Source organism: Mustelus asterias, chromosome 16 (assembly GCF_964213995.1).
Source record: "Mustelus asterias chromosome 16, sMusAst1.hap1.1, whole genome shotgun sequence".
Lineage (NCBI taxonomy): Eukaryota > Metazoa > Chordata > Chondrichthyes > Carcharhiniformes > Triakidae > Mustelus > Mustelus asterias.
Window position 1 is genome coordinate 2,514,832 of NC_135816.1, and position 14,976 is coordinate 2,529,807.

A 14,976-nucleotide genomic window follows, 5' to 3' on the forward strand; every position below is an offset into this window, starting at 1 on the left:
CTGCAAGCTTAGCTCCGCCCATTAACAATGACTCTGTCAAACAACCGAATCAAAACTGTAGTCTGAAACCATAGGGAAAAACCCAAGTAAACAGCAATGCATTAATTCAGATTAGACAAACACACCATTAGTTAAAATCAGTCATGATCCTGCATTCTCAACATTTGAGTTGCCTGTTGCCCAGACAAATTGGCACCACATGGGCGGCACGGTAGCACAGTGGTTAGCACTGTTGCTTCACAGATCCAGGGACCTGGGTTCAATTCCAGGCTTGGGTCACTGTCTGTGTGGAGTTTGCACATTCTCCTCGTGTCTGCGTGGGTTTCCTCCGGGTGCTCCCGTTTCCTCCCACAGTCCAAAGATGTGCGGGTTAGGTTGATCGGCCATGCTAAAAATTCCCCATAGTGTCCTGAGATGCATAGGTTAGAGGGATTAATGGGTAAATATGTAGGGATATGGGAGTAGGGCCTGGGTGGGATTGTGGTCGGTGCAGACTCAATGGGCCAAATGGCTTCTTTCTGTACTGTAGGGTTTCTATGATTTCTATGATTCTATGACATAAAACAGAGCCCAATTTTAAACATACGCCTCAGAAGAAACATGATAAAAATACATTTCTTAAAGGCAACTATCATTCCAACATTGAGAAGCTGAAATGGCTTTGGAGCATTTTTTGAGTGCTTTTAATGATATTAAAGCGAGATTTTTCCACGTGCTTTAGGATCATTCCAAATTACACCATTTGAAGTGAAATCAGCAGTGACAACAAACTTTTATGAATGCTGAATTAATATCAGACATTTTCAGGAACGGGAGACCTCACCGAGAGTCTTGTGTACAACTTTGGTCTCCTTATCTAAGGTAGGATGTAAACTTGCCAAGGAGGGAGTGCAATAAAGGTTCACCCATCTAATCCCTGGGACCCTGGGACAGTTTATGTAGAGATTGAGAAAACAGTGCCTGTGTTCTCTACAGTTTCAAGGAATGAGAGGTGATCTAATTGAAACTTACTAAATACCTACAGGCTGTGACAGGCGAGATGGGGATAGACTGTTTCTCCCTGGCTGGTAAGTCTGGAACAGGGGACACAGTCTCAGATTTATTTTTTATTCTTTCATGAATCATGGGCATCGTTGGCTGGCCAGTATTTATTGCCTATCTCAAGTTGAGATTCAACCGCATTGCTGTGTCTCTGGAGTCACGTGTAGGCCAGACCAGGTAAGGACGGCAGATTTCCTTCCCTAAAGGACATGAACGAACCAGATGGGTTTTTACAACCATCAACAATGGATGGTCATCAGCAAATTCTTAATTCTAAATTTTTTTTATTTTGAATTCTGCCGGGATGGGATTTGAACCCAAGTTCCCAGAACATTAGCTGAGTTTCTGGATTAATAGTCTAGCAATAATAACACTAAGCCATCACTTCCCCTACAGGGGTAGACCGTTTAAGACTGAGATGAAGAGGATTTTTTTCAGTCAGAGGGTGGTAAATCTGTGGAATTCTCCACCCCAGAGAGCTGTGGAAGCTCAGTCACTTAGTATGTTCAAAAGAGAAATCGATAGATTTCTGGTTACCAATGACACCAAGGATTATAGGGATAATGAAAAAAAATGGCATGGAGGGAGAACATCAGTCATGATTTATTTGAATGGTGCATCAGGCTCAATGGGCTGAATGGCCAACTCCTGTTCCTATTTCCCATGTTCCTATGTTCTAACTGAATCAAGCAAAGCCGCATTCTTACTGCCCAATGTTTCCTTGTTCCTGGATGAAAGTGTCTAAACTGGAGCCTGGGAGAGGAATGGCTCTGCGGTGGGCTGATTTGTCTGATGCAGAAGCAAAGGCCGAGGCTCCTGCTCACACACTGCACTTCCTCAGCATCTTCTTTCTCATAAATCTGTGATAGCATTCCAGTTTCTCCCAGTGGCATAGTGGTTAGCACTGCTGCCTCACAGCGCTCGGGACCTGGGTTCGATTTCCGGCTTGGGTCACTGTCTGTGCGGAGTCTGCGCGTTCTCCCCGTGTCTGTGTGGGTTTCCTCCGGGTGCTCCGGTTTCTTCCCACAGTCTGAAAGACATACTGTTTAGGTGCATTGGCTGTGCTAAATTCTCCCTCAGTGTACCCGAACAGGCATCGGAGTGTGGCGACTAGGGAATTTACACAGTGACTTCATTGCAGTGTTAATGTAAGCCTACTTGTGACATTAATAAAATAAACTTTAAACTCATATTCCCTGGATCCTGTTCTGTGATTGGCCCCTGATATTGTGAATGAAGACATGGTGTCAGGAACCAGATTAAATGTAGAACTTCAAAGGTAATCATTTTTTGATTACTATCTGAGCCACAGGCAAATTGGCAGAGAACAAATAAGACTAGGGAGATAAACATGAGGCTCAAAGACTGGTGTGGGAGCAGTGGGATCAGGTCCATAGAGCACTGGCACTAATACTGGGGAAAGTGGGATCTGTCCCATTGGGACAACCCATGCCTGAATCATGCTGGTGTTCCAGTGAGCTGTGTAACTCAGGCGTAGAGTGAGTTTGAAACTAAATCATGGGGGCAAGAGCAGGGCTGGGATTAGGGGGAGCTGGAACAAGAATGGGGCCAAGGGAACCTCAGTGTGAGAGTGGAACCCAAGGGTGTTGGAATGAGAGCGGGGCCCAGAGTGAGAATGGGACTCCAGGGAGATGGAGCAAGAGTTGGGTGGGATTTGTAGCAAGAGTGAGGGTTGGGAGACAGCAGGACCCAAAGCAACAGCGGGAACTGGGGGAATCAGAGCCAGAGTGAGACTTGGGGAACTGAAGCAAGAGGTGATGCATTTTGGTAGATTGAACCAGGGCAGGACTTACTCAGTTAATGGTAGGGCATTGGGGAGAGTTACAGAACAAAGAGATCTAGGGGTACATGTTCATAGCTCCTTGAAAGTGGAGTCACAGGTGGACAGAATGGTGAAGAAGGCATTTGGAGTGCTTGGTTTCATCAGTCAGAACATTGAATACAGGAGTTGGGACGTCTTGTTGAAGTTGTACAAGACATTGGTAAGGCCACACTTGGAATACTGTGTGCAGTTCTGGTCACCCTATTACAGAAAGGATATTATTAAACTAGAAAGAGTGCAAAAAAGATTTACTAGGATGCTACCGGGACTTGATGGTTTGAGTTATAAGGAGAGGCTGGATAGACTGGGACTTTTTTCTCTGGAGCGCAGGAGGCTGAGGGGTGATCTTATGGAGGTCTATAAAATAATGAGGGGCACAGATAAGGTAGATAGTCAATATCTTTTCCCAAAGGTAGGAGAGTCTAAAACTAAATGGCATAGGTTTAATTTTTTCACAGAGGGTGGTGAGTATCTGGAACAAGTTGCCAGAGATAGTAGTAGGGGCGGGTACAATTTTGTCTTTTAAAAAGCATTTAGACAGTTACATTGGTAAGATGGGTAGAGAAGGATATGGGCCAAATGCAGGCAATTGGGATTAGCTTCAGGGTTTTAAAAAAAGGGCGGCATGGACAAGTTGGGCCAAAGGGCGTTTCCATGCTGTAAACCTCTATGACTCTATTAGGCTTCTGGGTAGAGGTGGGGGAGGGGGGTGTTGGGGGGTGTTGGGGGGAGAGGGCGGTGATGGTGAGGGCAGTGACAGCAGGGCACAGACAAGGAGTAACTTGGAGGCCTGGGGTGGTGTGAATGGGGCCTGGGAGCATGGTGCAGAATGGGATCTATCCGAGTCTGTTGTGTGAGTCAATGTGTGAAAGTGAGTGAGTGTTTGTGCAGGGACTGTGAGTGTCTGAGGGAAAAGTGTGTGTGAGAGGATTGGTGACAGTGTGTGTGTGAGTGTGAGTGTGGGTCTGTGTGTGTGTGTCGAGCTCTGCCATCCCCCTTTGCAGGTTGGACAAACTTGCTTTAAGAGAATGACGTGTGTGTGTTGGTGCAAACTTGCACAATAGAAAAGCCCTGATAATGTCCCTGAACATTCTACTGTTGTTCAGCAGCCCAGAGCCATTGGGAACCAGTGTCCCCTCGCTTCAGGTGGGAGCAGTGTCCCAAGATGGGTTCTCTGCCTTTGGTTTCCTTATAGACTGCTCGGGGTTACCAAACAAGTGAAATCCTGTGGTGTCGGTTGTTGATTCAGAAATATACCCGGCTGCTGACTAAGTCTAGATGTTTCTTGTCATAATTCTACATAGTGGCAATATTGCAAAGACAAGCAGTGGAACTATTGAAGAACGGAATAAAGGTGTCTGTTTTTTTCTTACCTGTTTCTCTCTCAGGGCTGCTGAAGAATCGAGGTTCTGTTTTATTACAAAGATCCCAGGCAGTTCAGCAGTTTACATCCACTTTACACCGTATTACATCCATGGATATGCAAATGAGTAAACCCAGGAAGCCCCTACTCAACTCCCTCCTCAGGCAGTCAATTCTTACTTTACAAAAGGAGGGCAGAAGATGGATGGCCCATCTCTGAGCACCTCGAAAATCTGAAACCTGTTCCAAATGGGTTAAAATCTTTTCATACACTCGCAGAGAAAAATATGACTTAAAAGCATTCAGTATTCATCTCCTACTTTTGCAAACAGATCAAGCCTGAGAAAAACAATCTCTGCAAAGAATTGGAATTGAGTTTGAAATCTCTGAGCCTGCATTGTGACGTGAAGGTGGTTGGTTTGTTATTTTTGAATGAACAAGATGGTACAGATAATCAATACGCACATGGACCACACTTCATGATCAGGGCATTTATGAGGTGTCCACATATCGGGTAGTCAAAGTGCAAGCCCACATTTTGGGGAGGAGGTGAGACTGACCAGCTACCACATTGCTATCCCCAGTGATCCTAATGTCGCACTCGTGTTTGAGGCGTTAATAAAAACGACGTATTTATTACAATAAATCATTGCTGTAGTCACACCACACATACTGGCGCAGAGTGCATGTAATCTATGATGTCAACCGAGCGGCTGTGAATCACATTATTATTTACAAAGTGAAGTTCAGTACACTGACTGCCTCCTTAAATAATTAAATGGCAATCATTTTTATTTTCCCTGGGGTGGCTCACTAATGAAGCTACTTGGCTAACTGGTTGCTGATAACTCTGTTTTACACTCAGACCCAGCTGACTGACTGATGCCTCGGCATTGAGTGTTTAATTATTGGAGTTGCACATTCATTGCAATCAATCATTCCATCATCACGACATGAAGAAGGGAAGACAGAGTCTCACGACAGAGTCTCACTGTCATCATCAGCTTTCTGCGAGTGGCAGCATGTTTCCTGGCTTTAACACAATGCTGGTGAACCAGAGTCAGGTTGCAATAGAGAATAATGTATTAAACTAAGAATCTACAATTACTGCAGCAGCATCCTGAGGGATTAAACCGTGACTAAAATCATAACTACTAATGGTTTCCAAACAGCAGTCATTAAGTAGACTTTTTTTAAATAATTGTGACAAAGATTAGCATAAAACAACAGTGCTATGATCACCACTGCAACATAAGGTTGTCTGATACATTAGCTGTACGAAGCTAATTGAGAATCCAGATATTACAATTTTGATTCGTAAGTAAAAAATGTGTGAAATAAACAAGTATTGGTCAATGGCCTCAAGGCACAAATATGCAGAGTGTTCATGTGCATTTTGACCTTTGTGTGCATTGATTGGAAAATGGTCAAGTGGGAAATAGTGTGTGCAACTTGTGTGTGCTTGTCTCAATTAATTGCTGTTTTCTCGATATACACACATATGGTGAATGAAAATCATGGACTTTGACAGCACTGGAGCGCAGACAACATTAGTTTAGAGAGTGGAGCTGTAATCATTCCGAGTCAACAGAAGAAAGGAATCTGAGCCGATAATGGGCACCTCCAATAGGGTGAGCAATATCCAGCCACATTCTGGATAGACAGCTGGGGCAGGACACTGCCTCTCGTTATACATGTAATTAATTAATTATGCTCAGCAATTATCCTGGTGGAGTCAAAATGTCACTTGCAATAATTGAACATCTCTCTGCACCAAGAGATATGTCTGACAAATTCATGCCAGAATTCCAACTTTGTGCAAAAGGAAGACGGCAATGTTTCACGTTGAGTGGTGGTAGATGCTTTCAGTCTGCTCCCTCCTGGAGTTCTGCACTGCTTCAGTTCCGACATCTTGCTCAATTTTCATTCACTCCTGACTGGTGATGCAGCTATTAGTGACTGAATCCCAAAATTCACTCCTTTAATCTCTTCACTCACTCTCTCTTTCCCTCACAAATACAAACCTTTTCCAAATGATTGGTCATCTTTTAGTAAATTATTTTATGGGATGTGGGTGTAAATGGCTGGGCTTGCATTTGTTGCCCATTCCAAGTTGCCCTTGAACTGAATGGCTCGCTGCCTCATCAGGCTTTGGAGAAGATTCGGATTTTTACAGTTCAGTATTTCATGGTCACCCGCTGGGTTTTTACAACAATTGATGATAGTTTCAGGGTTTTTCCAGCTGCTGCACCGGGATTTGAACCCATGTCCCCAGAGGAATTGTCTGGGCCTCTGGAAGCTTCTGTTTCCTGCCTTAACCCATTGCTTTTTTTCAGACTGCTGGTTTAGCATGTAGAAACTGATGGCTACTTGCAATGTTAAATCTTACTCCCAAAGCAGCTGTTTACAGACAAGGTCACTATGGACCCCACAGGTTATGTGAGTCCAAACTAATTCACCGGAAAGATGACAAATGCACATTTTGTTGCTAAATTTTCAAGTTTCCATATATTACTGCATTGATTCATCAATTGTCGTGTAAAATGCATGCCTGTTGAGTATTATGTTCTTTACTAGGAAGCAAATGTTCTCAAACTTGTTAACAGTATCTTGGAATCCTCTTTCTCCTCCTCCATTTGGGAGACAAAAAAATTTGAATTTTCAATAGCCTCGGGGCCTGCGAGATTTGGTAAATTGTATGCTTGTATCTTTTTTGACTTGTCCAACAGCGCAGTAGACCTGCCACTCCTTTTTAAACTTGACCCCATTGTCCACAATGTTTTCATTGAACATGAGCGGGTCGATGCTGTGAAGTCCTTGGCCGGAGTTTTTCTACCTCGTCCTCCCCAGAATTGGGGTGGGCGAGGCTCGCAGAACAGTATTCTCCATTGGCACTTGTGTCGTGCTGCCAACTCCTGACACCATGTACAAGTGTTGGGCTCCAATAACTTGGTGATCAAGGACTTGGAATAACAATAGTTGATAAAGTAACTCTGAGCAGCTCCACATGCTGCCTCTCTGCCTGCACTCTGGGAAGAAATCCTGCCTGCCATCATGTGATCCTTTAAGTAGCCGTGTCACCATGTTATCACATGACCACCCAGTCTATAGCCAGCATTCCCAACCTTTGAGAAGGTGGTGGTGAACTATCATCTTAATAATTGTGTGGCTTTCGTCACATTGACGGGAACTTAAGGGCCAATCACATTGAGACAAGTTTGGAATCACACCTCAGCCAATACAGGTAAAGGACACAAATGAACTAAATGGATCATTGAAACAAATCCAGTGGCTCGATGGTCATCATTCCCCTTCCTGTCCCTGTATCTTTTATATTTTCCTCCTCGGATATTTCCTTCAGAAATGATGTCTAGACCTACGCCTTAATGACCGTGTGATCAACATTCAATATTTCAGCATCTGTGGATGTGTGAAAAGTGGCTTCTAATCTTCTCCCTTTGTTCTTCTAATGATTACCTTGAGTTCATGCCCCCTTGTTATTGATTTTCTGACCAATAGAAACAACCTTTCATCATTTATAACATTCCTTCCGGATGCTCCCGTTAGTCTTGTCCGTTCCAGGAAAGAACTCCACTTTTTCTTCATTACTGAAATGTCTCCTTCCTGCTATCATTCTCGTACCTTTCCCCTTTTGATGTCTGGAATATTCCAGCTACGACCTCGCACAATACCACTCCCATGTCCTGGTCCTTGCCTGATTTCCCCCCTCTAAGAAATGTTAACGACTGAAAATTAATTAAAAATACTTCTTCCTTTCTTCCAATGCTATCAGCATTGATCCGCCTTTTCCCATTGATTGATCCCAATATTGACCGTGTTTGTAAATAGCATTACTGCAGAGGTAATTGGCAGGTGTTTGAAATGTGCAAAGTAAAACTGAACAAGATAAAAAATAGATTATTAAAATCCACTTCACTTTCTTTCCATTCTGTGCGGTGTACAGATCTCTGAAATGTGCTGGAAAACTGAGGAGCTAAAGTAGAGAGCCCTCTTAATTCACAGTAAACAGTCCCTTTGTAATGTACTGCGGTTAGCAACATTTCTCTGAGAACGACGGGTGCTTCTGATAAACCTGAGAGGTCATTTTCCAGTTTCTGCCCCAATGGCACCTGTACGAGTTCTTCAATTGGAGTGGAGAGTAAGTGGGAGGGGAACTGAAACAAAAGACAGTGACACTGAAATGAAAAAGAAAATGTCTTATTGTTTAAAAAAAAGAGAAACTTCTGTCTGACATGATAAACATGCAAAAACAGGAGGATGGAGAATTAGGGTAAAGTGTGACACATTGTGCAGAACAATACATCTGCTCACAGTGCTTATTCTTCACATGCACCATACATAATGCATCAGCTGGTTTGGTTTGTTGCATTGCTACATGCCATTTGTATGGAATTCTGTATTTGAATAAACACAATATAAGAACCCTGGCTCACTGGCATCAAGTCTGACATTGCATCAGGACAGACTGCAAGCATTCAAATAATTCTACCTCTGATAGGCCCCACATCTCCGAGCCTTGCCTTTCAGTGAGCGTGAACAGGTCAGAGCACAATCCTTCAGTTATTAGTTTTTTAATTGATATTTCATCTTACTCATCAGCCAAAGAATAGCAGAGTTGCTAAACCAGCAGCCTCAGCTGTCAAGTTCATTCGCTTCTGAAATCTCTGGGCAATCACCTTGGGGATTAAGTTTGAACTGCATATTTACTGTGGGGTTAATTGTTCTCTATATTTACTGAACCTTTGCACCTGGTCTATAAATCTATCGACAGCAACATCCCGAATACTATGAGAGTGTGATACCTGCATTCAGTTGCATTAAGGACGATCAGATAACCTTATGTCACCAATTTTCGCGGTGCCAGAGAAAGGGAGAAGAATAGAAAGGGTCACGAGGAGAATACACATCACAGAACAAAGCCAATTTCAACAACATCATCTCCTGCTCTGGCACTGTGCAATGGTGTCTGCAATGTTTCTTTTAACCTCACATATTTCCTCAATTCAAACGGCCTTGAAGCTATCGGTTCAACCATTGCTTTTGCCACAGTATTGCATCCCCTCAACACCCACTTCACAACCTTCCCCCCGCAACACTCTGCCCTACTCCCCATCCCCAACACCCAACCCCACCCTACTCCCCACCCAACACCCTACAACCCACCCCCAAACACCTTACCATAGAACCATAGAACATTACAGCACAGAAACAGGCCTTTTGGCCCTTCTTGGCTGTGCTGAACCATTTTTCTGCCTAGTCCCACTGACCTGCACCTGGACCATATCCCTCCACACCCCTCTCATCCATGTACCTGTCCAAGGTTTTCTTAAATGTTAAAAGTGAGCCCACATTCACCACCTCATCTGGCAGGTCATTCCACACTCCCACCACTCTCTGTGTGAAGAAGCCCCTCCTAATATTCCCTCTAAACTTTTCCCCCCTCACCCTTAACCCATGTCCGAGAAACATAGAAACATAGAAAACTACAGCACAAAACAGGCCCTTCGGCCCCACAAGTTCTGCCGAACATATCACTACCTTTTAGGCCTACCTATAACCCTCCATCCTATTAAGTCCCATGTACTCATCCAGGAGTCTCTTAAAAGACCCTATTGAGTTTGCCTCCACCACCACTGACGGCAGCCGATTCCACTCGCCCACCACCCTCTGTGTGAAAAACTTCCTCTAGTTATTTTCTCCCCTAGCCTCAGTGGAAAAAGCCTGCTTGCATTCACTCTATCTATACCCATCATAATTTTATACACCTCTATCAAATCTCCCCTCATTCTTCTACGCTCTAGGGAATAAAGTTCCAACCTATTCAACCTTTCTTTGTAACTCAGTTTCTCAAGTCCCGGCAACATCCTTATATACCTTCCCTGCACTCTTTCAACCTTATTAATATCCTTCCTGTAATTAGATGACCAAAACTGCACACAATATTCTAAATTCGGCCTCACCAATGTCTTATACAACCTCACCATAACATTCCAACTCCTATAGTCAGTACTTTGATTTATAAAGGCCAATGTACCAAAAGCACTCTTTACGACCCTATCTACCTGTGACGCCACTTTTAGGGAATTATGTATCTGTATTCCCAGATCCCTCTGTTCTACTGCACTCTTCAGTGTCCTACCATTTACCTTGTATGTTCTACCTTGGTTTGTCCTTCCAAAGTGCAATAAACTTGTCTGCATTAAACTCCATCTGCCATTTTTCAGCCCATTTTTCTAGCTGGTTCAAATCCTTCTGCAAGCTTTGAAAGCCTTCCTCACTGTCCACTACACCTCCAATCTTTGTATCATCAGCAAACTTGCTGATCCAATTTATCACATTATCATCCAGATCATTAATATAGATGACAAACAACAATGGACCCAGCACTGATCCCTGTGGCACACCACTAGTCACAGGACTCCACTCAGAGAAGCAATCCTCCACTACCACTCTCTGGCTTCTTCCATTGAACCAATGTCTAATCCAATTTACTACCTCTCCATGTATATCTAGCGACTGAACCTTCCTGACTAAGCTCCCATGCGGGACCTTGTCAAAGGCCTTACTGAAGTCCATGTAGACAACATCCACTGCCTTCCCTTCATCCACTTTCCTGGTAACCTCCTCAAAAACAGATTGGTTAAACATGACCTACCACGCACAAAGCCATGTTGACTCTCCCTAATAAGTCACTGTCTATCCAAATATTTGTAGATCCTATCTCTTAATACTCCTTCCAATAATTTACCTCCGACTGATGTCAAACTTACCGGCCTATAATTTCCCGCATTACTTTTTGAGCCTTTTTTAAACAACGGAACAACATGAGCTATCCTCCAATCATCTGGCACCTCACCCGTGGATACCGACATTTTAAATATATCTGCCAGGGCCCCTGCAATTTCAACACTCGTCTCCTTCAAGGTCTGAGGGAATATCCTGTCCAGTCCTGGGGATTTATCTACTCTGATTTGCCTCAAGACAAGCACCTCCTCCCCTTTAATCTGTATAGGTTCCATGACCTCCCTACTTGTTTACCTTATTTCCATAGACTCCATGCCAGTTTCCTTAGTAAATATGGATGCAAAAAACCCATTTAATAGCTCCCCCATTTCTTTTGGTTCCATACATAGCCGACCACTCTGATCTTCAAGAGGACCAATTTTATCCCTTACTATCCTTTTGCTCTTAATATACCTGTACCCTTGTCCTACTCCCCACCCCAACACACTACAACCCACCCCGACACCCTCACCCTCACCCTCACCCCAACACCCTCACCCCAACACCCTCACCCCAACACCCCACCCTCACCCTACTCCCCACCCCAACACACCATAACCCACCCCGACACCCTCACCCCCACACCCTCACCCAACACCCTCACCCAACACCCTCACCCCAACACCCTCACCCCAACACCCTCACCCCAACACCCTCACCCCAACACCCCATCCCAACACCCCACAACCCACCCACACCTCCAAAACCCTACCCTCACCCCACTCCCCACCCCAACACCCTAACCCTTTCCTACACCCACCACTACCTCCCCACACCCAACACCCTACCCCTGCCCTCTGCCCCACCCAACACCCTACCCAACACCCGTGCCCAAAAACAAAAACCTGGGAATCCTCTGGCAAGTAACTCACCTTCTGATCTCCCAAAGCCTGTCCACCATCTACAAGGCACAAGTCAGGAGTGTGACGGAATACTCCCCACTTGCCTGGATGGGTGCAGCTCCAATAACACTCAAGAAGCTTGACACCAACCAGGACAAAGCTTGATAGGTATCCCTTCCACAAATATTCAATCCCTTCGCCACTGACGGAATGTCCGAAAATCAACAATGGTTTCATGGTCATCAATAGATTCTTAACTCCAGAAATGTTTTATTGAATTCAAATTCTCCAACCTGCCGTGGCAGGATTCAAACCCGGGTCCCCAGAACATTAGCTGAGTTTCTGGATTAATACCAAAAGAGAAAATGCTGGAAAATCTCAGCAAGTCTCGCAGCATCTGTAAGGAGATAAAAGAGCTGACGTTTTGAGTCCAGATGACCCTTTGTCAAAGCTAAAAGGCAGAGAAAGTAGGAGATATTTATACTGCAGGGGGAGGGAATGAAAGAATAGTTATAGCCACAAAAATCAGGGGAAAGGCTGAGAAGTGCTAATGGCAGTCCATAGAGAGAATAGAAGGTGTGAATGGTCAAACAACATTTTTTGGTTTCAGATTTCAGCATCCACATTAATCTGCTTTTATCCAGTTTTTCTCTGGATTAATAGATAATACTACTAGGCCACCACCTTCCCCAATGCCTTCTTAACTACACTATTAACTTGCCCTGCCACCTTCAGAGATCTGTGGACAAGCACCCCAAGATCCTTCTGTTCTTCTGAGCTTCATAGTGTCCCGCCATCCAATGAGTCCTTCTTTGTCTTGTTACTTCTTCCAAAGTGTATCACTTTGCACTTTTTATAGTTAAATTCCAACTGCCACTGATCTGCCAATCTAACCGACCTGCAACCTAAGACCTTCTTCCTCACTATTAACTACCCTCCCAATCTTTGTGTCAAAATTACTTATCATCTCCTCACATTCTAATCTATATTGTTTTGATCTATCATGAAAAATAATGGACCTCGCGCCTATGCCTGTGGTTTTTCATTGGATACCGGCCGCTGCGCCATCCCCTGACGGACCTTCCATATATTGACATAAAAAGCTCTCCTGAAAGATTTCAAGAAATCCGGGCCCTCTAAACCTTTTAAACTATGACTATCTCAATTATCACCAATCGCAGTGTGGGTGGCTTGGTGGCACAGTGGTTAGCACTGTGGGCTCACAGTGCCAGGGACCTGGGTTTGATTTTGGCCTTGGGTGACTATCTGTGTGGAGCTTACACGTTCTCCCAGTGTCTGTGTGGATTCCCTCGGGGTGCTCTGGTTTCTACCCACACTTCAAAGATGTGCTGGCTAAAGTTTATTTATTAGTCATAAGTAAGGCTCACATTAACACTACAATGAAGTTACTGTGAAATTCCCCTAATCGCCACGCTCCGGCACCCATTTGGACACACCGAGGGAGAATTTGGCATGGCCAATCCACCTAACCAGCACATCTTTCGGGCTGTGGGAGGAAACCGAAGCACCTGGAGGAAACCCAAGCAGACACGGGGAGAACATGCAACTCCACACAGACAGTGACCAAGCCGGGAATCAAACCCAGGTCCCCGGTGCTGTGAGGCAGCAGTGCTTGCCACCATGCTGTCCTTAGGGTTCGGTGGATTGGCCATGGTAAATTGCCCCTTAGTGTCCAAAGATGTGTAGGTTATGGGGATTAACCATGGTAAATGAACGGGGTGTGCATTCATTGCACTGAGGTGACTGGACCTCATTGTCAACTTCTCCACCAGATCTTGAATGGTGTTGACAGGAGAAACACACAATGGCCTTCAATAGACACAAACAGGCACTCAGCCCTATCAGTGCTGCAATACTTTGATGTTCAAGCACCCACATTTCTATCAGCAATCGCCTCCCAGCATGGACTTGGTACAGTTTGTATCCAGAATGGCCCTTGCTTCAAGGGCCCTCACTGACACTGAGACTGGTTATGCTCAGATCAAAAAGGAACTCCTCAATCTATTCAATCCCTGATTAGCTCATCAATGAAGGTGCCAAAGGCATGTTTCTTTGCTATGATTTTCAGGATGGCCATATGAGGTTATAAGGTTGTATTCATTCTGCTCTTTGGCTTTTGAATTAAACACTGCCTTTCAGGGATTATATTTTTTGGCGGAAGATAAATATTTTCAAACTTTTGAATTATTTCATGTTCCTCTGTTTCATCCAACATTTAGAAAACAAACTACTCAAATTTCTGGATGGGATCAGTGTTCATTAAGATTAATAAGGTGTAAATTTGTACCTTTTTTGACTTGTAAGATAATGTGGCGTGACAATAAATATAACCCTGCTTCTCAAATTCTTGTGGAGATGCCGGCGTTGGACTGGGGTAAACACAGTAAGAAGTTTAACAACACCAGGTTAAACCTGTTGGACTTTAACCTGGTGTTGTTAAACTTCTTACTGTCTCAAATTCTTCCCAACTCTCTGCAGTGTTTTCATCAAAGACAAGTGGGTCAAAGTGGCAAAGTCCTTGTGCCATCCTGCCAACTCCCGACACCATGTTGGGTCCCTAAATCACTGACAAGAAGGACTTCTTAACCCTAACCTTATATTAAGCTAATCTTTCTCTGCACCCTAGCTGTGCCTGTAATACTATATTCTGCACTCTCTCCTTTTCTTCTCCCCTATGTACTCTATGTACAATATGCTTTGTCTGTATAACACGCAAGAAACAATACTTTTCACTGTATCCCAATACATGTGACAATAATAAATCAAAATCAAATCAAAATATTGTAACGAAGAGTTTATTCACTTGCTGAGGAGCTACTTCATGTTTGCACTCTGCCTGCACTCCCGGGGAGAACTGCCACCCTCCCGACACGTGACCCTTTGTGTGGTCACGTCATCATGTGACTGCGCGATATACCTCCCTCTCTGGTAAATAGCAATAACCTGCGAATACACGGAGCATTTTTCAGGAACAATGTGATAAGCATATTTGTGTGGAGAAAGAAGCAAAAAGCAACAGTTTGAGGAAACACCAAAAAACATAACTGAAACATCGTTAACAGA